The 27,611-nt window shown below is 40.4% G+C and overlaps 1 long non-coding RNA gene across 1 annotated transcript; it reads left to right on the top strand.

The window, feature by feature from the left end:
- Positions 1-18,316: 18,316 nt before the first annotated feature.
- LOC140068667 (uncharacterized) lies at positions 18,317-24,071 on the top strand. The gene is made up of 3 exons (XR_011848517.1): positions 18,317-18,375; positions 20,183-20,203; positions 23,821-24,071. It is a non-coding gene; the product is annotated as an uncharacterized lncRNA (long non-coding RNA).
- The last annotated feature ends 3,540 nt before the right edge of the window (positions 24,072-27,611 follow it).

Below are 27,611 nucleotides of genomic sequence, written 5' to 3'. Positions count from 1 at the left end.
CAACAGACGGAGCCCACAGAGAGGCACAATGATATAGTGTGGAGGTGGCGTCAGCAGCATCAGGAGGCCACAGAGAGGCACAGTGATATAGTGTGCAGTAGGCATCATCAGCAGGAGCACATAGAGTGGCACAATGATAGAGTGTGGAGGTGGCATCAGCAGTAGCAGGAGCCCACAGAGTGGCACAATGATACTGTGTGGAGGCGGCATCAGCAGCAGGAGCACATAGAGTGGCACAATGATATAGTGTGGAGGTGGCATCAGCAGTAGCAGGAGCCCACAGAGTGGCACAATAATATAGTGTGGATTTGGCGTCAGCAGTAGCAGGAGCCCACAGAGTGGCAAAATGATATAGTGTGCAGTCAGCATCATCAGGAGCAGGAGCCCACAGAGTGGCAAAATGATATAGTGTGTAGGTGGTGTCAGCAGTAGCAGGAGTCCACAGAGTGGCAAAATGACATAGTGTGGAATTATCGTCAGCATCAGCAGCAGCAAGAGCCCACATAGCCCCCAAAATGACAGGCAGCACATGGAGTGGGAAGTGCAGAGATTAGAAAATGGCTGCCTCTTTTTATAGTCTGTGTGGCATCATATAAGCCTGCCGGTTGTTGATAGGCTTACAGGTCTGCGCATGTGATCGAGGGTGTTCCTTTCTCCTTCCCAGAGTTCTCATGTAAGACATTGTACTCGTGCCCCCAGTGTAACAGGGTCACTGATCTCTCCAGGTCTGGTCTGACATCGGTAACTTCCACTGTGTGATGTTCTAGCATATTGTATTGTATAGGATTTTCCATTGTGTACAGGATAATTGTCCTTGTACCATATATAATCCATCCCCTCTCCTATAGTAGATCCCACATCACAGGTCATTGTCATCTTCTCTGATGTAAATATCTTCTTGTAGTTGGGGGTGAAGGTCACCACAGGTCTGATGGAGGCTCCTAGAAGACATCATGTAATATACAGTGGAATTGTAGACACAATGGGGGAGATTTATCAAAATCGCTTGAAAGCGGAACTGTTCTAGTCACTCATGGCAACCAATCACAGCTCAGGTTACATTTTCCAACAGCAGTTATGTATAAGCAGTTACTTGTGTACAGTATAAGTTTTTCATCACAAAAAATAAGATGAAAAACACCAACACGAGTGTATAAAAAAGTAAACTTAGCATCGATGAATATCGGAAAGCACAAATATAATAGGAAGGCCATTGTAAACTTGTACAAAGTCATCCTTTTTCCCTCATTTGGATATTGTGATAAATATTTGTATTCTATTGTTACATATTTCCTTTTGTATTCTTAAAATAGAATGTATTTGTAGTGAATTTTCTATTGTTGGTTTTATGTAATATTTGTTTAATCTAAATAAAGCAGGTAAAAAAGAACATAGAATAAAACATGAACTTGGATCATTTTAGTCCATTGATCAGTATTTAACTTAAATTCTGCTAAGGATTAATTAATAGCAAGTTCTACATAAACATAAACGAACATTACATCACTATTCTCCATATATAACCTTATATTATACAGCATAAAGGATAATAGAACAAAGCGGTTACTTACCTTCTTGTATGAGAACCAGCCCTATAATACAGAATAGAAGAAGAGTCACCAGATATAATATAGTCCTGGTTGGTCCCGAACTGCAAAGTAAAGTGTCGCAATTTGCTAGTTACGGTTACCTGAGCGAGACCCCAAATTTCTTCATAAGTGGGGCTCTGGGTTTGGGTTCCGACTTAACCCTCCACCCCCCCCCTCAATAACACCAGTGATCTGCTGTTTAAATGTTTAACTGTTTGAATGCCGCCAGCAAAGTCGCCGGCGTCATCTATATCACTGTGGTTGCGCATCGGCACTAACATGAAAACGTCACAATGGTGATGGGGGGGGGGGGTGACAATCGTCCTTAAAATACTGATGTTACTGATTTTTCAAGTTTGGGTTCGGCCAAATTTTCCCAGGTCCACTCATGACTAGTCCTGCTACACTTCTACCTTGTAGGTTATTACTGGCTGTGGACCCCATTAGTGTTAGGCTACATTCACACTAACGTATGGGGGATGTATATACGGCCGACGTATATATACGGCCGATATACGTCCCCCATACACTTCTATGGGCGCACGGCACCCTACAGGAGCGGTATGGTGCAGCACACGTGCAGCACCGCACCGTTCCGTACCCGGGAAAAAGATAGGACCTGTCCTATCTTTTCCCGTAATACGGCGCCGTGCGCCATAGGTTGCTATGGAGAGGGGCGGGGTGAGCTGCGCTCACCTCCTCCTCCTCTCCCCGTACACTGCCGTTGCCCGCTACGGTACGGTACGGGCGGGCGGGCAACGGCAGTGTGAATATAGCCTAAATGTAAAAAACTAATTATTTGTATTACTGTCTACTAACCGCAACTTTTCTGATGAACAATTATTACAAATTTCACTTTTATTTACACCTAAAAGATTATTTTCTGTTTATAATTATTAATATTTTTATTGTATAGTAAGAAGTGTAACTACATATTTCTGCAGATTCTGACCCGGAGAGAATCAGATGTAACTTTTCTGATTAATGATTTATATAATTTCACTTTCATTTACACCTAAAAGATTCTTTTCTGCATATTATTTTATGTTATTGTAAGAAGTGTAACTACATATTTCTGCAGATTCTGACCCGGAGAGAATCACATGAAGCTGATATGTCTCAGTCCTCCGATAGAAGCTTCTAATACATGTAACTATCAGCACAATTCTGTCGTTGTATTTAATGTGTCGCAAATTCCAACTAAGCACTAACTTGCCCCTTTAGGGGCACATTTTTCTGTCTTGTGGGACATGGAGCAGCCACGACACAAAACTGGTGCAGACACTTTAAAAATTCTTGTGCAAGATCCAAAGACGTTCTAATAAGTGAAAAATGGGACAGAAAACTGGCGCAGCCACTATAATAGGTCTGGGCCATTATATTTGCTTTGTACTGTGCACTTTATACATAGGGTGATGACGCACTGTTGTCTTGTAATTTTTGCACAATACTATGATTATGCCATTATGATATCATGGACTTGTATATATGCTGTATATATCTGCTATGTAACACTGAATGACTGCTTGAAAATGGCTCCAATGAGGAGATGAAATGTTGCACTTTGTATTCTGCAGACGCAATGACTTGGGAGTGCGGCTTCTATGTGTCTGTGTATGTGTATGATATCCGGTAGTGCGGGTGCAATTGCTGGGTGAATCGTGTGTCCGACTTGTTCTACGCCAGGTCCAATCTATAGTGCACAGACGTGGGGCATCCAAGCCCTGCACCGGCTCGCTTTAGTGGTTGAAGCTGCCCCCTCCCCAGCTAACAGGGGTGAAGTATCCGCACCAGGAACTGCAACTAAATCACAGTCTGTTTTCAGGAGTACAAGTCATGATAAATCCAATGTAGCTGACCCTGTGGTGACTCCGTATGATGGGGACTTGGTGTGAAGCTCTGTAACTAGTAGTATTACCTTGTTTCTATATGTTACTATATAACCCTCCTGGTATATAGAGACAGAAGGACATGGAGATGATTGTACTTACAGAGTAATAACACGGACGTCTCTCCAGACATGATGCTGGAGATGGAGGAGATGCTGCTGCGGAGATGAAAAAGAGAAGTCGATTATTAGTCAGAATGATCTTCTGTATCACAAGAAGGAAGGAAGTAGAAGTGTGAGATAGTTTATATTATTATATTTTCAAGTCTCTAACCCAATGTTTAACGCTAATACACAACTATTAACCGTTTATGTTAACTCTTTCCTTAACCTTCCCGCATTTATTATCAGTACAAATCCCCACAACTCTAATTTCTAGCCCTAAGACCTCATGCACACAATGGGGAGCCCCTGTTTGCGGCCCAATTCTGTTTGAAAGTTCTATTTGGATGCAGGTTCAGGTAGAAAGAATATTTACTTTTGTTATGTCTTATCTATATGATCAACCTAACTAAGAAAGCAGGAGAGCAAGATATAGTTCTTGTGATGTAGGACAACTTTAGTCAGACTTTCATTACATTTTTCCAGCAGTTTCTTTGCTTTGTTTCTCAGTTTAGCCTGTCCTTTCAGTTGTTTTCCCTCTGTTTCTGAGCTTATTATCTCTCTGAAACAGTCTTTTGTTTACACAAAAATTCTATGTATTATAAATGCTAGAGTGGAGACTCAGACTATATCCTACATGCAACTATTTCACTGCTGGTTACTTCTACTTATTAAATGCTCCATGTTTTTCCATGTATTTATTATTATCATCATTTGTATTATTATTTATTTATACAGCAATATTAATTCCATTGTGCCATACAATTAGTAAGAAATTCACATAAATTACATTAGGACAAAAACAAATGCAACTACAAAAACTACAGAGATCTAGCACAAGGGGAAGTAAAATCCTGCCCGTCAGGGCTCACAATCTATATAGGAGGGTAGAGGGAGACGCAAGGTAATGGAGTAGAGCAGTGCGGTTAATGCGTGTTGGAGGCGATCTTGAAATGTAGGTTTTCAGATTACATTTGAAAGTTTGGAAGCTTTGGGACAGTCTGACAGTCTTTTTAGAGAGTTACATAGTATGGGCAATGGCAGAAGTCCTGGATAAAGAGAAGAGCGGATGGTAACAGAGTAAAGCTGATGGCCCTGTGAGGATCCGAGATTACGTGTGGGATGGTATAGGCTGATTTCCTCAACAATATTTTTTCTTAATAGTTTTTATATTTTTTCTTAATGTGCTTTCACTTTTTGATATAATATATGGAGGGGACAGGTTGCGGGCGGCTTTGTAAGTGACAATTAATATTTTAAACTGAATTGGTTGTACAATGTGTAACCAGTGGAGAGACTGGCAGATGAGAAGCGAGGAGGGAGATGGATTATTATTTTCTCTATGCTACACATTAACAGGACACTAATATGTAATAATAATTCCATACAATTCTGTAACATGCTAACATAACAAGTACTGCCACACATAGATTTATATAGGATATTACTTTAGTGAAACAACATTATAGAATTATGAGAATCAAACATTTTATTGACAATAAATTCTCTGTTGTCTCATAATGGAACATCATGAGATACAATGAATGATAGATGATTGTGAGTCCAGAAGGTGAGATCGTATCCCTTGATATGCCATTATCTTTCATTTATATTATCATTATTTGGTTCTGGGATAGAAAAATAAGAATATGCGGCACAGCAGTAACATGTAACATAGCCGGTATAACATAGTCGGAAAATGCTCTTCAAATTGGGATGTTTGTAGCACTATAATAAAATAAAAGGACACACGTATATAACACAGCAGGCAGTGGCTCCAGGTATATAATCTGTAGAACATCCTCAGTTATAGGAACAAGGATGGAGGACAATGCTGCATCTTATTACTCATTTGTCCATTATGTTGTAGATGGAGCAGCGGCCTCTTCCATGGACTTCATCCATTTTATATGATGGAAGACAAATAGTTCAGCAGTTATTATCTATATTGGAGGTAGATAGAGACACGAGGTGAGGGCTTAAAATCTATATGGGGAGTAGATGGAGACATGAGGTGAGGGCTCACAATCTATATGGGGGTAGATGGAGACACGAGGTGAGGGCTCACAATCTATATGGGGGTAGATGGAGACACGAGGTGAGGGCTCACAATCTATATGGGGGGTAGATAAAGACAATCTATAATTGAGGTAAGGTCACAATCTATATAGAGGATTGATGGTGACATGAGGTGAGGGCTCACAATCTATATGGGGGTAGATGGAGACACAAGGTGAGGGCTAACAATCTATATGGGGGTAGATGGAGACACAAGGTGAGGGCTAACAATCTATATGGGGGGTAGATAAAGACAATCTATAATTGAGGTGAGGTCACAATCTATATAGGGGGTTGATGGAGACAAGAGGTGAGGGCTCACAATCTTTATGGGGGTAGATATAGACATGAGCTGCAGCTAGGCTTTTGATACTTGGGCCATGAGGGTACCTAGATCCTATAACTGCCCCCTGTAATTCCGTATTATGCCCCAGTTATGGACAGCCATGATATTCCTTTGTGTTTCTCATAGGGAAAGTAACACAGTCTGCAATTCTTTTGATCTCTTTGTCCCCAGAGGTGTGAATTTTTCACTTAGGGTAGAGAAACTTCCTCCTAATCTTTCGTCATCAAGGAATCTCCTGGGGTGTTGACTCCAACTAGCCTTCCTGCCAGTTGGATACGTAATTAGCATTTGTTCTACCAAATTGAGCCTCATAACTCAGTCAGAAATCAAATTGACAAGACACAATAAATAAAAAATTATGTACAGTTGGTTGAATATTGTCACAGGTAGCCTGACCCAAGATGACAGATTTTGCATCACTAACCACTTCTCTTGAGCTGGTGTGTACCAGATAAATAATTTTTGCATATGATTTTTGTATATAAGCTTATTAAGAAGCTCAATGAACAATGTAAAAATCTACAAGATTTTCAAGATTTCTTTATTGAAATACAAAATATAACATAGAAAATATAGCAAACTCAGAAATCATTAATCTGTACTTACCGGGTGCAAGTAAGAATTTACATATCTGTATCTTAAGTGCGGAATATCAACTGTACTGTCCAGGTTTGTATCCTGGGGAAACTTTGTTTGACATTTCACTGATTTCATTTTTAGATTTTTGATGATTTGGTTTGTATAAAAATGAAACATATAGAGAGAAATCTAGATATTTTCTACACTTTATGACACATCTATTTAGCTCTTGGTGAACACCCATATGGGTTTTTACATCGGTCACTAAGGGGTCGTAGGGTAGGCGGATAGGTTTCTTGGTTGACCTAGCCTAAGTTTTGCATGGGAAGAGCAGAGACCCTGCTCTAACAGTCCCATATACATTAAAAGTTATATTTTATTCACCACTTATATTTTCCTACCATATACAAGGTGAAATTAGACAATAACAAAAACTTGATTTGCAATTCCAGCTGCTCTAACAGTCCGGATCAGAATGACAACTGATCCGAGTGTTAACGCATTAGATCCCAATGTCACAGCACTGACCACTGGATCTACATCCCGAGTAAGGAAGCGGGCTTTCTTCCTCATCCTACCAGCACTTTACAATGAGATTGTGGATAACATCGTCTTTCCAGACAGCCGGGTACCTAATGAAGGTCCCTGGATCTGTACTATCCATTCCCTGCTCGATCCAGCCCCTGGCTGGACCAAGGAGTCTGCTTATCAGCCTATGAAAGTGGTTGCCTAATTGACACTTCTAATGCACTAAAATACATGGTTATTGCACTGCATTAGTATCAACATGTGATGAGATGATCACTTGTTCATGTTACATTACAATATTAATAAAAAAAAGGGAAAAAAAACACACAAAATATTAAAATTAAGTAATAAAATTAATAACAATTCACCAAAAGCCCCCAATACAGATGAAACAATATACAATTAGAGATGAGCGAGTATACTCATCCGAGTATAGTGCTCGGTCGAGTATTAGCATACTCGGTCCAGCTCGTTACTTGGACGAGTATCTCGCCGGCTCGAGATCGAGCATTAAATTAAGTGAAGAACAGTATTTTTATTACATAATAAAATATTCCAAATGTTTCCTGATGTTTTGCTTGTAAGAACACATTGAAATAACACTATTCTTCACTTTCCAGGTGTTTGCGCGGGTCTCCCGCTAAGTTCGGAACATCTGGAATGTGAAGAATATTGTTCTTTCAATGTGTTCTGCACTTAAATGCTCCTGTATTCACTGTTTTTAATGTTTTAATTATATTCTTCACTTTGCAGATGTGCGCGCGTATCTCCGAACCTACCGAAACATTAAAAACAGTGAACACAGGACCATTTAAGTGCAGAACACATTGAAAGAACAATATTCTTCACATTCCAGATGTTCCGAACATCTCCGAACCTAGCGGGAGACACGTGCGCACACCTGCAAAGTGAAGAATAGTGTTATTTCAATGTGTTCTTACAAGCAAAACATCAGGAAACATCTGGAATATTTTAATGTTTAATGTGTTAATGTTCTCTTTTACTAAAAAAATGCTCGAGTCTCCCATTGACTTTAATGGGGTTCGTTATTCGATACGAGCACTCGAGCATCGGGAAAAGCTCATATCGAATAACGAGCACCCCTAGCATTTTAGTGCTCCCTCATCTCTATATACAACAGAAATAGGGTAAAAAAAAATCACAACACATTAGATATCACTGCGTCCCAAAATACACAGGCCATAAAATTCTAAACACGTTTATTCCCTGCGGTAAACACTGTTACAAAAAAACATGCCAAAATTTCAGAATTGCCACTTTTTAGCTATTTAGGACAACACCTAAATCTTTTTTAAAAAAGTGATCAAAAGGTCGCACAGTCCCTAAATTGGTAGCATTAAAAACGTCATCATGCTCCGCAAAAAATGCCATCTTCCACAGCTCCATACTCTAAAGTATGATAAAGTAATGTAAATCTATTAAAACATAATAAAACCTTTATATATTTGGTTTCCCTGTGATCGTACCGGCCCAGAGAATAAGTTAGACGAGTCATTTGGAGCGCACACAGTGAAAGGTGAAAAAACAAGAGATAATACACAAATGCGTTTTCTTTTCAATTTCACAGCATTTGGAATTTTCTCGCACTAACCAGTACACGGCATGGAATATAAAATACAAGCCCTGCACCGGCTCGCTTTAGTGGTTGAAGCTGCCCCCTCCCCAGCTAACAGAGGTGAAGTATGCGCACCAGGAACTGCAACTAAATCACAGTCTGTTTTCAGGAGTACAAGTCATGATAAATCCAATGTAGCTGACCCTGTGGTGACTCCGTATGATGGGGACTTGGTGTGAAGCTGTGTAACTAGTAGTATTAGCTTGTTTCTATATGTTACTATATAACCCTCCTGGTATATAGAGACAGAAGGACATGGAGATGATTGTACTTACAGAGTAATAACACGGACGTCTCTCCAGACATGATGCTGTAGATGGAGGAGATGCTGCTGCGGAGCTGAAAAAGAGAAGTGGATTATTAGTCAGAATGATCTTCTGTATCACAGGAAGGAAGGAAGTAGAAGTGTGAGATAGTTTATATTATTATATTTTCAAGTCTCTAACCCAATGTTTAACTCTAATACACAACTATTAACCATTTATGCTAACTCTTTCCTTAACCTTCCCACATTTATTATCAGTACAAATCCCTACAACTCTAATTTCTAGCCCTAAGACCTCATGCACACAATAGGGAGCCCCTGTTTGCGGACCAATTCTGTTTAAAAGTTCTATTTGGATGCAGGTTTAGGTAGAAAGAATATTTACTTTTGTTATGTCTTATCTATATGATCAACCTAACTAAGAAAGCAGGAGAGCAAGATATAGTTCTTGTGATGTAGGACAACTTTAGTCAGACTTTCATTACATTTTTCCAGCAGTTTCTTTGCTTTGTTTCTCAGTTTAGCCTGTCCTTTCAGTTGTTTTCCCTCTGTTTATGAGCTTATTATCTCTGTGAAACAGTCTTTTGTTTACACAAAAATTCTATGTATTATAAATGCTAGAGTGGAGACTCAGACTATATCCTACATGCAACTATTTCACTGCTGGTTACTTCTACTTATTAAATGCTCCATGTTTTTCCATGTATTTATTATTATCATCATTTGTATTATTATTTATTTATACAGCAATATTAATTCCATTGTGCCATACAATTAGTAAGAAATTCACATAAATTACATTAGGACAAAAACAAATGCAACTACAAAAACTACAGAGATCTAGCACAAGGGGAAGTAAAATCCTGCCCGTCAGGGCTCACAATCTATATAGGAGGGTAGAGGGAGACGCAAGGTAATGGAGTAGAGCAGTGCGGTTAATGCGTGTTGGAGGCGATCTTGAAATGTAGGTTTTCAGATTACATTTGAAAGTTTGGAAGCTTTGGGACAGTCTGACAGTCTTTTTAGAGAGTTACATAGTATGGGCAATGGCAGAAGTCCTGGATAAAGAGAAGAGCGGATGGTAACAGAGTAAAGATGATGGCCCTGTGAGGATCCGAGATTACGTGTGGGATGGTATAGGCTGATTTCCTCAACAATATTTTTTCTTAATAGTTTTTATATTTTTTCTTAATGTGCTTTCACTTTTTGATATAATATATGGAGGGGACAGGTTGCGGGCGGCTTTGTAAGTGACAATTAATATTTTAAACTGAATTGGTTGTACAATGTGTAACCAGTGGAGAGATTGGCAGATGAGAAGCGAGGAGGGAGATGGATTATTATTTTCTTTATGCTACACATTAACAGGACACTAATATGTAATAATAATTCCATACAATTCTGTAACATGCTAACATAACAAGTACAACCACACATAGATTTATATAGGATATTACTTTTGTGAAACAACATTATAGAATTATGAGAATCAAACATTTTATTGACAATAAATTCTTTGTCGTCTCATAATGGAACATCATGAGATACAATGAATGATAGAGGAATTGTGAGTCCAGAAGGTGAGATCGTATCCTTTGATATGCCATTATCTTTCATTTATATTATCATTATTTGGTTCTGGGATAGAAAAATAAGAATATGCGGCACAGCAGTAACATGTAACATAGCCGGTATAACATAGTCGGAAAATGCTCTTCAAATTGGGATGTTTGTAGCACTATAATAAAATAAAAGGACAAACGTATATAACACAGCAGGCAGTGGCTCCAGGTATATAATCTGTAGAACATCCTCAGTTATAGGAACAAGGATGGAGGACAATGCTGCATCTTATTACTCATTTGTCCATTATGTTATATATGGAGCAGCGGCCTCTTCCATGGACTTCATCCATTTTATATGATGGAAGACAAATAGTTCAGCAGTTATTATCTATATTGGAGGTAGATAGAGACACGAGGTGAGGGCTTAAAATCTATATGGGGGGTTGATGGTGACATGAGGTGAGGGCTCACAATCTATATGGGGGTAGCTGGAGACATGAGGTGAGGGCTCACAATCTATATGGGGTTAGCTGGAGACACGAGGTGAGGGCTCACAATCTATATGGGGGTAGCTGGAGACATGAGGTGAGGGCTCACAATCTATATAGGAGGTAGAGACACAAGGTGAGGGCTAACAATCTATATAGGGGGTTGATGGAGACATGAGGTGAGGGCTCACAATCTTTATGGGGGTAGATATAGACATGAGCTGCAGCTAGGCTTTTGATACTCGGGCCATGAGGGTATCTAGATCCTATAACTGCCCCCTGTAATTCCGTATTATGCCCCAGTTATGGACAGCCATGATATTCCTTTGTGTTTCTCATAGGGAAAGTAACACAGTCTGCAATTCTTTTGATCTCTTTGTCCCCAGAGGTGTGAATTTTTCACTTAGGGTAGAGAAACTTCCTCCTAATCTTTCGTCATCAAGGAATCTCCTGGGGTGTTGTCTCCAACTAGCCTTCCTGCCAGTTGGATACGTAATTAGCATTTGTTCTACCAAATTGAGCCTCATAACTCAGTCAGAAATCAAATTGACAAGACACAATAAAGAAAAAATAATGTACAGTTGGTTGAATATTGTCACAGGTAGCCCGACCCAAGATGACAGATTTTGCATCACTAACCACTTCTCTTGAGCTGGTGTGTACCAGATAAATCATTTTTGCATATGATTTTTGTATATAAGCTTATTAAGAAGCTCAATGAACAATGTAAAAATCTACAAGATTTTCAAGATTTCTTCATTTAAAATACAAAATATAACATAGAAAATATAGCAAACTCAGAAATTATTAATCTGTACTTACCGGGTGCAAGTAAGAATTTACATATCTGTATCTGTAAGTGCGGAATATCAACTGTACTGTCCAGGTTTGTATCCTGGGGAAACTTTGTTTGACATTTCACTGATTTCATTTTTAGATTTTTGATGATTTGGTTTGTATAAAAATGAAACATATAGAGAGAAATCTAGATATTTTCTACACTTTATGACACATGTATTTACCCCTTGGTGATCACCCATATGGGTTTTTACATCGGTCACTAAGGGGTCGTAGGATAGGCGGTTAGGTTTCTTGGTTGGCCTAGCCTAAGTTTTGCATGGGAAGAGCAGAGACCCTGCTCTAACAGTCCCATATACATTAAAAGTTATATTTTATTCACCACTTATATTTTCCTACCATATACAAGGTGAAATTAGACAATAACAAAAACTTGACTTGCAATTCCAGCTGCTCTAACAGTCCGGATCAGAATGACAACTGATCCGAGTGTTAACGCATTAGATCCCAATGTCACAGCACTGACCACTGGATCTACATCCCGAGTAAGGAAGCGGGCTTTCTTCCTCATCCTACCAGCACTTTACAATGAGATTGTGGATAACATCGTCTTTCCAGACAGCCGGGTACCTAATGAAGGTCCCTGGATCTGTACTATCCATTCCCTGCTCGATCCAGCCCCTGGCTGGACCAAGGAGTCTGCTTATCAGCCTATGAAAGTGGTTGCCTAATTGACACTTCTAATGCACTAAAATACATGGTTATTGCACTGCATTAGTATCAACATGTGATGAGATGATCACTTGTTCATGTTACATTACAATATTAATAAAAAAAAGGGAAAAAAAACACACAAAATATTAAAATTAAGTAATAAAATTAATAACAATTCACCAAAAGCCCCCAATACAGATGAAACAATATACAATTAGAGATGAGCGAGTATACTCATCCGAGTATAGTGCTCGGTCGAGTATTAGCATACTCGGTCCAGCTCGTTACTTGGACGAGTATCTCGCCGGCTCGAGATCGAGCATTAAATTAAGTGAAGAACAGTATTTTTATTACATAATAAAATATTCCAAATGTTTCCTGATGTTTTGCTTGTAAGAACACATTGAAATAACACTATTCTTCACTTTCCAGGTGTTTGCGCGGGTCTCCCGCTAAGTTCGGAACATCTGGAATGTGAAGAATATTGTTCTTTCAATGTGTTCTGCACTTAAATGGTCCTGTGTTCACTGTTTTTAATGTTTTAATTATATTCTTCACTTTGCAGATGTGCGCGCGTATCTCCGAACCTACCGAAACATTAAAAACAGTGAATACAGGACCATTTAAGTGCAGAACACATTGAAAGAACAATATTCTTCACATTCCAGATGTTCCGAACATCTCCGAACCTAGCGGGAGACACGCGCGCACACCTGCAAAGTGAAGAATAGTGTTATTTCAATGTGTTCTTACAAGCAAAACATCAGGAGACATCTGGAATATTTTAATGTTTAATGTGTTAATGTTCTCTTTTACTAAAAAAATGCTCGAGTCTCCCATTGACTTTAATGGGGTTCGTTATTCGATACGAGCACTCGAGCATCGGGAAAAGCTCATATCGAATAACGAGCACCCCTAGCATTTTAGTGCTCCCTCATCTCTATATACAACAGAAATAGGGTAAAAAAAAATCACAACACATTAGATATCACTGCGTCCCAAAATACACAGGCCATAAAATTCTAAACACGTTTATTCCCTGCGGTAAACACTGTTACAAAAAAACATGCCAAAATTTCAGAATCGCCACTTTTTAGCTATTTAGGACAACACCTAAATCTTTTTAAAAAAAGTGATCAAAAGGTCGCACAGTCCCTAAATTGGTAGCATTAAAAACGTCATCATGCTCCGCAAAAAATGCTATCTTACACAGCTCCATACTCTAAAGTATGATAAAGTAATGTAAATCTATTAAAACATAATAAAACCTTTATATATTTGGTTTCCCTGTGATCGTACCGGCCCAGAGAATAAGTTAGACGAGTCATTTGGAGCGCACAGTGAAAGATGAAAAAACAAGAGATAATACACAAATGCGTTTTCTTTTCAATTTCACAGCATTTGGAATTTTCTTGCACTAACCAGTACACGGCATGGAATATAAAATACTGTTACTAGAAAGTACAATTTGTTACGCAGAAAATAAGCCCTTATTCAGATCTGTCCACGGAAAGATAAAAAAAAGTTATGGATTTTTGCAGGTGGGGACCAAAAAATAGAAACATAAAATGTAAAAGTCCATTGGTATGAAGGGGTTAAAATGCCCCCTATACACCATGATAAAAAGTTTGCAAAATTGAGTTGGGGGTTATAGGTTTTTTGTACCTCAGAGGCTCTGTAATCATGTCCTAGTACCTGAAAGCTAAAATAAAAATCTGCCCTACAAAAGCTCAACAGCTCCTTCCCTTCTGCAGCCAATGTGTGTCCAGACAGGGGGTTACATCCATATATGGGGGGTCCTTGTACGCACATGAAAATGCACAATATATTTGTGAATGCATTTTCTACTTTTAATCAGCTTGAGTTGCCAAATTTTGGGGCTAAATGAACGTATTAATAACATAATTAGAAAATTTCAAATAAAACCTTCATTTTGTTTTAATTTCTGTGAAATACCTAAATGGTTAACAAGTTTGCTACCTGCTGTTTTGAACAGTTTGAGGGGTAACATTATTAGAATGGGGTGATACGTGGTGGGATTCTATAAATACAGCTTCAAAAACTCCTATAGAAATATAATGGTCCCTAAAATAATTAATTCTTACATTTTCTTAAAAATGTGAGAAAATGCTGTTCAAATTGGAATCTTTGTAGCGCTATGATAAAATAAAAGGACACTTGTAAAATGAGGCCAACACAAAGCTTAGACATGGGAAAATTTAATTAGTAACTAATTTGGGAAGTAAGACTCTCAGTTTGAAAAACAAAACATTTAGAATTTATGAAATAGCTAATTTTTTCAAAATTTTTGGAAAATTCATCTATTTTTCATAGTAAATTCAAAGTATATCAACCAAAATTTCCCACTAACTTGAAAAAACAGTTTTAAAACCCATTGGGTAATTTAATGGGGCAGATTTACTTACCCGGTCCGTTCGTGATCCAGCGGCGCGTTCTATGCGGTGGATTCGGGTCCGGCCGGGATTCATCAAGGTAGTTCCTCTGCCGTCCACCAGGTGGCGCTGCTGCGCTGAAAAGCATCTGAACGCGCTTGAATTCACCGAGCTGGACCAAGTGAAGATAAGCGCGTCCCAAGCAACACTTTTATTGTTTTAAATGCGTGCTTTTTCCAAATCCGTCGGGTTTTCGCTCGGCCACGCCCCCCGATTTCCATTGCGTGCATGTCGACCCCGATGCGCCACAATCCGATCGTGTGCGCCAAAATCCCGGGGCAATACAGGGGAAATCGGCGCAAATCGGAAATATTCGGGTAACACGTCGGGAAAACGCGTTGTAAATGACCCCCATTGTGTTCCTGCCGAGTTGCAGAGCCGCCACCAGGTTACGGCCGTTGTCACACACAACCATGCCTGGCTTCAGGTTCATCGGTGTCAGACACAGATTGGTCTGCGATGTGATGCCCTGCAATAGCTCTTGGGCGGTGTGCCTTTTATCTCCTAGGCTCAGCAGTTTGAGCACCGCCTAGAGCTACCGTCTGATGGCGCCATGCCCATGGATGGTAATTTGGAGAGAGAGGTAGAGGAGCGGTGGGAGGAGGAGGAGTCATAGTAGGCCTGAGACACCGTGACTGAGGTAGGCCCCGCAACCCTCGACGTCGGCAGTATATGTGCAGCCCCAGGGTCAGACTCGGTCCCAGCCTCCACCAAGTTAACCCAATGTGCCGTCAGAGATATATAGTGGTCAGGGCTTGGATGATGTTGTCAGACACCTGCTGGTGCAGGGCTGGGACAGCACATCGGGAAAAGTAGTGGCAGCTGGGGACCTAATACCGAGGGGCGGACACCACCATGAGGTTGCAAAAGGCCTCGGTCTCTACCAGCTTATAGGGCAGCATCTCCAGGCTCAGTAATTTGGAGATGTGGACGTTGAGGGCTTGGGCGTGTGGGTGGGTGGAACTGTATTTCCTCTTGCGCTCCAGCTTCTGGGGTATAGACAGCTGAACGCTGCACATGGAGACATTGGTGGATGCTGTGGAGGATCGTGGAGGCGAAGGTGTGGTTTTCGAGCGGGAGGTGTTTGTGCCGGGGTCCTGGGCAGGAGGCTGACTAGCATGGGCAACAAATGACTCAGACGAAGGAGCAGTGGTGGGCCCGGCCGGAGGTGAACGGCCTTGGTTCCATTGAGTGGGGTGTTTAGCACTCATAAGCCTGCGCATACTGGTGGTGGTTAAGCTAGTAGTGTTGGATGGAAATTCCACTAGTAGTGGTGGTAAAAGTAGTACTACTAATAGTAGAAGCTAGTAGTGGTGGATCAAATTCCAAATTTTCCTGGGAGGAGGCAGACTGGGGGGAAGGAGGTTGAGGTGGAGGAGCTGGAGGAGTGCTCACTTGGGTAACATGGGTAGACTGCATGGAAGACTGACTGGTGGACAAATTACTTGAAGCATTGTCCGCAATCCATGACATCACCTGTTCGCACTGTTGTGGCCTCAACAGTTCTCCACCACAAGTCCCAGTAAGTTGAGACATGAAGCTAGGGAGTGTAGCTCTGTGGCGTAGTGTCTCACCCCGCCCAGGACCACGGCCTCTGACCCTTGCAGTAATTGGATGCCCACGCCATCGTCCTCTACCCTTAGCCCTTTTTTATGTTTGTTTTTTTTTGGATTTATTGAAGAACAAAACGTGCAGAAGAAATCAGACAGCAACCTCAGAAGATGATTGCTATGGCTAGTTTCTAACCAACACAGACAATTTTTTTAAAATGTCCCGGTATTGATGTGAACAAAAGACCGTATTAGATTACGCCACACGGAGATTTCCCACCCCAAAAATAAATTCAAAGAATTTTTTTTTTCTTTAGTTTTTTCGTTTTATAACTTTTTTTTTTTTTTTCTTTATGAAAGAAACACGCAGAAGAAATCAGAAAGCAAACTGAAATGTGGATTGCTGAATGTCCCGGTACTAATGGGAACAAAATAACGCATTAGATTACGCCACACGTGATGTTCAGTACGCTTCAGTACGGCAGAAAGAATGTGGATTAGTATTTCTGGAGACTAACTTGCTAAACAGTAGCAGGCACAACCATTCAACTACAGTAGACAAAATTTTATTGCTAAAACGGAGATTTCCCACCTAAAAAAAAATTAAAAGAGAAAATTTATTATTTTTTTTTTGTTTGTTTTTTCGTTTTCATAACTTTTTTTTGGTTTTTTTTTTATTTCTTTATGAACTAAACACGCAGAAGAAATCAGAAAGCAAACTGAAATGCGGATTGCTGAATGTCCTGGTACTAATGTGAACAAAAAACCATATTAGATTATGCCACACCTGACATACAGTATGCTTCACTGGCAGAGAGAATGTGGATTGGGATTTCTGGAGACTAGCTTGCTAAACAGTAGCAGGCAGACTAAGCTAGATGAAATTGCATTTGCACCACTGACAGCACACAAAAGGATTTTGTGCTGTGACTTTTACTTTCACTTTTGAAAAAAAAAGCAGCAGCTCTCTCCCTAACGGCATCCAGACAGAGAATGATCCGAGCAGCGCGGGCAGGGGCTAGTCTATCCCAGGGTCACCTGATCTGGCCAGCCAACCACTGCTATCGACGTGTAAGGGTACCACGTCATGCTGGGTGGAGTGCAGAGTCTCCTGGCTTGTGATTGGCTCTGTTTCTGGCCGCCAAAAATCTAAACGGCGGGAGATGCCATTTTCTCGAGCTGGCAAAGTATTTGTCCGAGCAACGAGCAGTTACGAGTACGCTAATGCTCGAACGAGCATCAAGCTCGGACGAGTGTGTTCGCTCATCTCTACTGTGCATGCAATGTGCTTTGTAGCCATATCAAGACTGGTAAGTGAATTAAGTGGATTAAAACAATCAAAATGGTCATTTGTGCGTTCTTTCAATATATGTATGTTAAAATGTGTATGTTTTATCTAAAAAACTAATATTTTATTGCATCTTTACATCAGATATTCATATGACTATGTCTGGAACTGTTAAAAAAAGGGCTTTTCCAGTTGTATCCTTTTCTTTCTGGTACAGATGAAAAGATTATATCCTCTAATATAATAATCCAGGCTCATACCACTTATCTACACCCGGGGGTCTGTAACATATTCCTGTTATGTCCCTTGGACTCGGAAGCTTCCTCCTCACTGACTCTACGGCTACAGGGATATTTATATCACAACTTTACAATGTATTAATATTAACTATCTCACACTTCTACTTCCTTCCTTCTTGTTATACAGAAGATCATTCTGACTAATAATCCACTTCTCTTTTTCATCTCCGCAGCAGCATCTCCTCCATCTCCAGCATCATGTCTGGAGAGACGTCCGTGTTATTACTCTGTAAGTACAATCATCTCCATGTCCTTCTATCTCTATATACCAGGAGGGTTATATAGTAACATATAGAAACAAGCTAATACTACTAGTTACTGAGCTTCACACCAAGTCCCCATCATACGGAGTCACCACAGGGTCAGCTACATGTATCATATATCAGAATTACTATCTACACTTCTCTAACTATTACTGTATATACTCGAGTGTAAGCCGAGACCCCTAATTTTACCACCAAAAACTGGGAAAACCTATTGACTTGAGTACAAGTCGAGGGTGTAGTATACAGCCAGCCAGCACCCTGTAGTATAAAGCCAGCTATCCCCCTGTAGTATACAGCCAGCCCCAAGTAGTATACAGCCAGCCAGCCCCCTGAAGTATACAGCCAGCCCCAAGTAGTATACAGCCAGCCACATGTAGTATACAGCCAGCACCATGTAGTATACAGCCAGCCCCATGTAGTATACAGCCAGCCCCAAGTAGTATACAGCCAGTCCCCATGTAGTATACAGCCAGCCCCCATGTAGTATACAGCCTGCCCCATGTAGTATACAGCCTGCCCCATATAGTATACAGCCAGCCCCCATGTAGTATACAGCCTGCCCCATGTAGTATACAGCCAGCCCCATGTAGTATACAGCCAGCCCCAAGTAGTATACAGCCAGTCCCCATGTAGTATACAGCCTGCCCCATGTAGTATACAGCCTGCCCCATGTAGTATACAGCCAGCCCCCATGTAGTATACAGCCAGCCCCATGTAGTATACAGCCGGCCCCAAGTAGTATACAGCTATCCCCAAGTAGTATACAGCCAGCCCCCCTGAAGTAAACCGGCAGGCCCCTGCCAAGTGCAAAAAAACCCCAAAAACTTACTCACCCTTATGCTCGCCACGGCTCCCGATCCTCGGCGCGGTTCCAGACGGCTCCTCTTCTTTCTTCTATTTCTTCTCTAGCTGCAATCTGCCGGTGGACGCACACTTTGATTAAGTCATCAGCAGCAACACAATGGGGGTCATTTACTAAGGGCCCGATTCGCGTTTTCCCCACGTGTTACCCGAATATTTTCCAATTTGCGCCGATTGTACCTGAATTGCCCGGGATTTTGGCGCACGCGATCGGATTCTGGCACATCGGTGCCGGCATGCGCACGATGGAAATCGGGGGGCGTGGCCGAGCGAAAACCCGACTGATTCGGAAAAACCGCTGCATTTAAAAAAAAATTGTGTTGCGAAAATTTCACTCACCTTCATCCAGGATAGGCCGGTGTATTTCGAGGCATTCCAGTGGACTTCAGCGCAGCAGCGCCACCTGGAGGACGGCGGAGGAACTACCATCATAAATCCCGGCCGGACCCGAATCCAGCGCAGAGAACGCGCTGCTGGATCGCGAATGGGCCGGGTAAGTAAATCTGCCCCAATGTGCGCCTGAAAACAAGCCGAGATTTATTTGCAGTTCCTGGTGCGGATACTCCACCCTTGTTAGGTGGGGAGGGGGAATTTTTAAAGTGTCTGCACCAGTTTGGTGTCGCGGCTTTCATGTTAGTACCGATGCGCAACCACAGTGATATAGATGACGCCGGCGGCTTTGCTGGCGGCATTCAAACAGTTAAACATTTAAACAGCAGATCACTGGTGTTATTGATGGGGGGTGGAGGGTTAATTCGGAACCCAAACCCAGACCCCTACTTCTTAAGAAATTTGCGGTCGGGTTCAGGTGACCCCCAACTAGTAAAGTGCGACACAGAGCCAAACTTTGCTCTACACCAACCAGGACTTTATTATATCTGGTGACTCTTCTTCTATTCTGTATTGCAGGGCTGGTTCTCATACAAGAAGGTAAGTAACCGCTTTGTTCTATTATCCTTTATGCTGTATAATAGAACATTATATATGGAGAATAGTGATGTAATGTTCGTTTATGTTTATGTAGAACCTGCTATTAATTAATTATTAGCATCATTTAAGTTAAATACTGATAAATGAACTAAAATGATCCAAGTTCATGTTTTATTCTATGTTCTTTTTTTACCTGCTTTACTTAGATTAAACAAATATTACATAAAATTGACAATAGAAAATTCACTACAAATACATTCTATTTTAAGAGTACAATAGGGAATATGTTACAAAATAATACAAATATTTACTACAATATCCAAATGAGGCCACATCCCTACACTTGTACAAAGCCGTAATCTCTTTCTTAATTAAAGTCCTTTCTCATATCTTTCCTTCCTTCTTCCCTACTTCCCCCTGTTCTTCTGTATATTCCACTTAATCTCATTTAAAGACAAATTATCTTTCTCTGATCCTACTATACCAAAAGCCATTTTCTCAATATCACCGACCAAAAACTAACACAAAAAACCCACAAACCTTTAACCCTCCCACCCCCCTCCCACTCCTCACCCCTCACTCATCTCCGACCACCCTCCATCTCCCTACTCACATATTCCCGATAAAGAGACTTGCCCCTACTCCTGGCCTCACCTCCCCCAGTCTTTTATACAGTCTCTTGACAGAGTTATGTCTCTTCCTCCGAAAAAAAATTGTTTCTCCAGCTCATCCAGCTGTTTCTCCAGCTCTTCTACTTCTTGCCAGCATTGAGCTATTCATTCTGCAATGTTATATCCATTATTCTAATTCACATTTCCACTGTAGGTGGTTCCTTCAATACCGTATCCAATTTTTAACTATGAAGCATCTACCTAGGAAAAGTAGTTTCTTAACTGCGAAATTAATATTATTCAAAGCATTACTTCCCTCCAGTAGCCCAAACATACTGTACATGTCTGAAGGTTGTATGGCCCCTGTTTTTATAATTTGTAAATATCAACTCCCAGAATTCTTTAATCTTAACACACGATCAAAATATGTGCAGGTCATCAGTGCCTCGGCCTGGCATCTATTACATTGAGAGCTTCTTTGGCCGTAACATTTTTCTAGTTTTTTAGGAGAATAATATGTTCTATATACAAGGAATAACTGAATCTTTTTGTGAATTGGGATAATTCTTGGCTGTTTTCTGCGCCAAACCAGATTTCCATTATTTTGAAGATTTTTCTTGGCATATAAACCGGTGATGCATATAATATGATCCCTGATCAATGAGATCCCCTTCCAGGCTTTTACTTCGCTGTTAATTTTTTCTATCATAGGAATGACATTATGTTTAATGTAATCCGAAACCTTGGTAGAAATATAAATCCAATGATATTTAGTAGATTTCCCGCCCTCTATAACTTCTATATCCTTAGGTTTAGCTTTTAAGGGATCAAATGTTTTACATGCAGATTTTTTTTAAGTTTATACCCAAACTTGATAATTATTGATAATTTGCAAAGGTGTCATTAATAGAGATGAGCGAGTATTCCGCCTGCTCGATAACGAGCTATCACTTAAGGAAACACAGTGAAGAACAGTGAAGAACACAGTGAGCACAGGATCATTTAAGGATCATTAGGATCATTTAAGTGAAGAACACAGTGAAGAACACATTGCAGATGTTTCCATACATCTGCTAACTTATCAGAAGACATTAGTGCAGAACGGTGTTCTTCACAATAGTATGTGAAGAAAAATATGTGTGAAGAACACATTGGAGATGTTTAACAGGGGTCATTCTCCTTTTTGAAGTTCCACAAATATTCCATTAAATTAAAAAAACGAAGAAACAGGGCTGACTTCCTTATTTCTCAATAAAATGACACATTTTATTGCAGAGCCTTGGTCCCCTTGAAAAATGCTCGAGTCTCCCATTGACTTCAATGGGGCTCGTTATTAAAAACGAGCACTCGAGCATCGGGAAAAGTTCGACTCAAGTAACGAGCACTCAAGAATTTTAGTGCTCACTCATCTCTAGTCATTAATGAATTCATGATTGCCCAGATATAGTAATAAATTGTCTGCAAAGAGGGAAATCTTTTCCAGTCTCTACCCATGACAAAAGCCCTCTATCAAAGGTACTTGGTGGACTCTCTAATGCCAGCGTGAAGAGCAATGGAGAAAAGGGAAACGCTTGTCATGTCCCTCGAGATAACGCTATGGGTCTAGAGGTCTTCCCATTCACCATCACCCTTGCTGAGGGGTCATTATATAAAAACTTAACCCATGCCAGATAATTGGGCCAAAGTCTTCCACAGCAACTGCCACTCAGCAATAAAACAGACCTCTGCCCCGGATTGGACGGCATAACCTGCAAATTCATATACAGACTCCTAATTTCATCCTTTTTTGATGTACGTGGCATAAACCCATTTTGATCTGGGTGGACTAAGGTTCGAATGCAACATTTTAGCCTCTTGGACAGAAATTTGGATTTCATTGTCTGTATTTATTAAAGATATAGGACAGTAAGAGTCTACTCTCTTTATATCCTTATCAGACATTAGGAATTACAACAATGAGAGCCTCTCGCATTGATGGAGGAAGGATCTGTTGTTCCATACATTAATCAATTGATCCACCATTACATTCTTAATTTTACCATGGAATTCAGCTGGAAAACCGTCCAATCTGGGGGATTTTTCTCAGGGGCATCTGTTTACTATAGTTTGTCGGGTAATAGATGCTTCTAACATTTCTCTATCCGTATCAGATAATCTAGGCAGTTTGATATCCTGGTCTATTAGCCTCAACTGCATATCTACGAGCTCGGGAAGATATTTTCCTGTTAACCTGAAATTTGAAGTAGTTCCCTGTGCAAATTCTGCATTTGTTGCCAGTGTTTTCTATTCTCTTCATTTGGATTTTTTTTAAAGATCTTCTCCTTCTGTTAAACTTTGATCTCTAGGTCTTTTGATTTATTATTTAAGTTGTGCTTATATTTGATCATTTCTGCTTCATAAATACCCCTGAAGTGTGATTTATCCGTATCCCACACAAGGGCCAAATCTGCAGAACCTATATCTATAGTTAAAAACTCCTTGAATTGTAGAGACAGCCGGTCCTGGTGTCCAATTATCTCCAACCCAGAGGGGCCTATTCTACAATTACCTCTAGTTGTGTTTTCCATCATAGTTTTATCTGTGCAAACAGTTGAATCATCTGAAATCCCTTTAATGCCAAACTCTAGAGACCATATGTAGTCTTGAAAAAACTTTATGTGCCTTTAAGTAGGAAGAAAACTCTTTTATGTCTGGATGGAGTGTTCTCCATACTTCCTACCATCCCAATTCTTTACTTATCAGAACCTTCTTATTATATCTGTGCTTTCCCATACTCATCGATGCTAAGTTTAATTTTTTATACACTCGTATTGGTGTTTTTCAGCTTATTTTTTAATGCTGAAAAACTTATACTGTACACAAGTAGACATAACTGCTGTTGAAAAATGTAAACTGAGCTGTGATTGGTTGCCATGAGTGACTAGAACAATTCTGCTTTCAAATGATTTTGATAAATCTCCCCCATTGTGTCTAAAATTCCACTGTATATTATATGATGTCTTCTAGGAGCCGCCGTCAGACCTGTGGTGACCTTCACCCCCAACTACAAGAAGATATTTACAAAGGAAAAGATGACAATGACCTGTGGTGTTGGATCTACTATAGGAGAGGGGATGGATTATATATGGTACAAGGACAATTCTCCTGTACACAATGGGAAATCTTATACAATACAAGATGCTAGAACATCAGACAGTGGAAGTTACCGATGTCAGACCAGATCTGGAGAGATAAGTGACCCTGTTACACTGGGTGTAAGTGATGGTGAGTAACTCACCAGATCATAGATATACAGACAAGGTAACAAGTTGTATCACACACAGACTGATAAGAGGTCATATATGTCTCCTCATCCTATATCATTGTGTATTACAAATTGGCTCATCCTGCAGACCCCTCTATATGTCTATGAAGGAGATGACATAAATATAAGATGTCACCACTATCCTGGATACCTCGGAGGACAAACAATATTCTATAAAGATAACAGAGTCATTAGAGACTGGGGAGATGCAGAATATAATATCAAGAATGTAACCAGGACGACTGCCGGGACATATGGATGTAGGAGACATGTCTATTATTATGCAGGATTAAGAGATAACGCTTCTGTATCTGTAGAAGGTAAATCATAATTGATCACCCTCCGGATCAATTACTTTTCTGCCTCTATGCTGCGCTGGTCGGGAGTGCAGCATAGAGGCATAATCTAAAACTCATCTGTCCTGGTTCCCACGAAGCGGCGCTCGCACTGTATGCGACGGATCTCAAGCCGGTGCATATGATGACATCATCGGATCCTGTGTGCCGGCTCCAGGGCCGGCGCGTACGGAAGGCTCAGGCCAAAGACAGAAGGCAGCTGCATGCGGTGCTCCAGGGGAACCAGGAAACGTGAGTTATTTTTTCTTTCCTGGAGGGGGTGTCATTGTGTCCCCAGGGGGAGGGGGTCGGTGTGTATACAGGGGAAGGGGTCAGTGTATTCCTCAGGGGGAGGGAGGGGGTCAGTGTGTCTGCAGGGGGGGAAGGAGGTCAGTGTGTATACAGGGGGAGGGGGTCGGTGTATTCCGCAGTCGGAGGGAAGGGGTCAGTGTGTCCGCAGGGTGAGGGAGGGGGTCATTGTGTCCGCAGTGGGGAGGCCAGAGTGTCCGCAGGAGAAGGGAGCGGGTCAGTGTGTCCGCAGGAGAAGGGGGCGCGTCAGTGTGCCCGCAGGAGTAGGGGCCTACTTACATATTACCAATTTTATTCATTTCTAGAGCTTTTCACGGAAGTATTGCAGTATATGGTAGGAGCGATCTGACCATCTAGGGTTAATGTACCCTAGATTGTCTAAGAAATAGTGGAAAAAAAGGGAAAAAAAAAGTTTAAAAAATAAAAAAAATTAATAAAATATTGAAAATTCAAATCACCCCCCTTTCCCTAGAACTGATATAAAACATAATAAACAGTAAAAATCACAAACATATTAGGTATCGCCGCGTCCCAAAATGCCCTATCTATCAAAATATAAAAACGGTTATGGGCGGCGGTGACCTCCGAGGCGGGAAATGGCGCCCAAATGTCCGAAATGCGACTTTTACACCTTTTTACATCACATAAAAAATGAAATAAAAAATGATCAGAATGTCGCACAGACCTCAAAATGGTAGCAATGAAAACTTCGGCTCATTTTGCAAACATGACACCTCACACATTTCCGTGCGCCAAAGTATGAAAAAGTTATTAGCGTCAGAAGATGGCAAAAAAAAATTTTTCTTTTTTGTACACATTCGTTTAATTTTTGAAAATGTATTAAAACACAATAAACCTATATAAATTTGGTATCACCACGATCGCACCAAACCAAAGAATAAAGTAGGTGTGCTTTTTGGAGCGAAGAGTGAAAGTTGTAAAAACTGAGCCCACAAGAACGTGACGCACGTGCGTTTTTTTTTCAATTTTTCCACATTTGGAATTTTTTTGCAGCTTCGCAGTACACGGCATGTTAAAATAAATAACATAACGGGAAAGTAAAATTTGTTACACACAAATTAAGCCCTCACACAGGTCTGTACACGTAAAAATGAAAAAGTTATGGATTTTTGAAGTTGGAGAGCGAGAAATGAGCGGAAAAACCCTGCGTCCTTAAGGGGTTAATTTTTATGTTTACAGAGCTGTATTCATTTCTGATGGACAAAGTGTATGTCCTAGTGCAGTGATAGCGAACCTTTTAGAGACCGAGTGCCCAAACAACATGCAAAATCCACTTATTTACTGTGAAGTGCCAACATGACATTTTAAGAAGTAACTCATTGTTACCTGTTCTTTTAATCTTTTCATTGGCCGACCGGAGGCCACCAATACAGTTGGCAAATTCAGACCATCATTGTAGCTTCTCTCCAGAGTCTCCCTGTACAGGAAGAATGGTGGGTCCAACAGGATGACCTCCAAAGATCTTCTGTCAAAACCTTTTAATTTTTCGTGCAGTTCCAAACAGTCAATGAAGTGTCGCTTTAAAAAAAGTGCGGAGAGCAGTCACTTGGGACTTCAGGAAGATTCAGTGGATTTGGTCCTGAATGTAAACTCTGTCCTGGGGCAATGGCATGAGTGCCCACAGAAAGTGCTCCGAGTGCCACCTCTGGCACCAGTACCATAGGTTCACCTCCACTGTCCTAGTGTCACCATTTACTATTTAGTGCAATGCACTGGGTCGTAGGGAGGACTGGACCTACATAAGTTTGGGTCCGGCTGAGTTTGGACTTCCCGTGAAGTCAGGTGTCAGTCCCGAGGAACCGAATTGCAAAGCTCAGTGTAGTAGCCGTTCATCCCTACTCGGAAGCCATAAAAATTTCAAATGGGCTGAAGTGAACAAAAATAAGATATTATTGGGACAGTCCTTTATTTATTTTACTCTTTTCTCGAATGAGACATATTTTTTATTGTCTGTGTCAGAACAACCACAAATACACATAATGTATAAATGATTTCATGTTTCAAACAGTAACAAAATTTACTAATATCACTATTGATGTAGAACATGTAACTGACCCCGGATAAAAAATAATTTACAAGCGACACAACAAAAGAAACTTTATAGTATCTAGGACCCGCATGTATCTTGTTAGATAACTTAGGCTACATTTAAAACATCTATAGACATAAATGGAGAGCAAGGACATTCACATCTTCCTTTACAGCTGCCTCCCATGTGTGTTTATTGGATGGGTTAAGGTTCTTATCTTATTTCTTCAAACTCCGATGCAACTGCTTATTTTTCTGTCGTTATCACATTATAGCCCTGGAATATTTTCTAGATTTTTAAAATATTATTCTTTACTTTTCTAGAGTTGTTCACTACTCCAGTGTTAAAAATATCTTCAGAGTTGATCCGCGATGGGGATATAATGACCCTAACGTGTGACATCAATCTCACCAAACACAGAGAAAATATGACATCACTGCAGTATTCCTTCTACAGAGATGGGGGAAATGTTCAGGGATTCAGCTCTTCTAATAAATATGAAGTTCAGTTCATTCAGGATGTAAATTCTGGGAATTATACATGTGAGATACAAACATCCGACACCAGAGTGAGGAAGAAGAGTCAGGATCTTCATATACAAGGTGACAAGTGTCTATTATTGTGTCCTAGTTGGTTAAATAATTCTAATAAAATGTAATGATGAAATGTTTTTTTTCCTAAAGGGACAAGTGACTCTTCTCTAATGGTCATTTTATCTGTAAGTTTGGGTCTCATATTACTCCTCATCATCATCTGTATTTTCTTGTACTTTCACTTTCAACGACGACCATCCAACAAT

This window comes from Engystomops pustulosus, chromosome 7 (assembly GCF_040894005.1).
Source record: "Engystomops pustulosus chromosome 7, aEngPut4.maternal, whole genome shotgun sequence".
Classification (NCBI taxonomy): Eukaryota; Metazoa; Chordata; class Amphibia; order Anura; family Leptodactylidae; genus Engystomops; species Engystomops pustulosus.
This window is presented reverse-complemented; position numbering and strand designations above follow the sequence as displayed.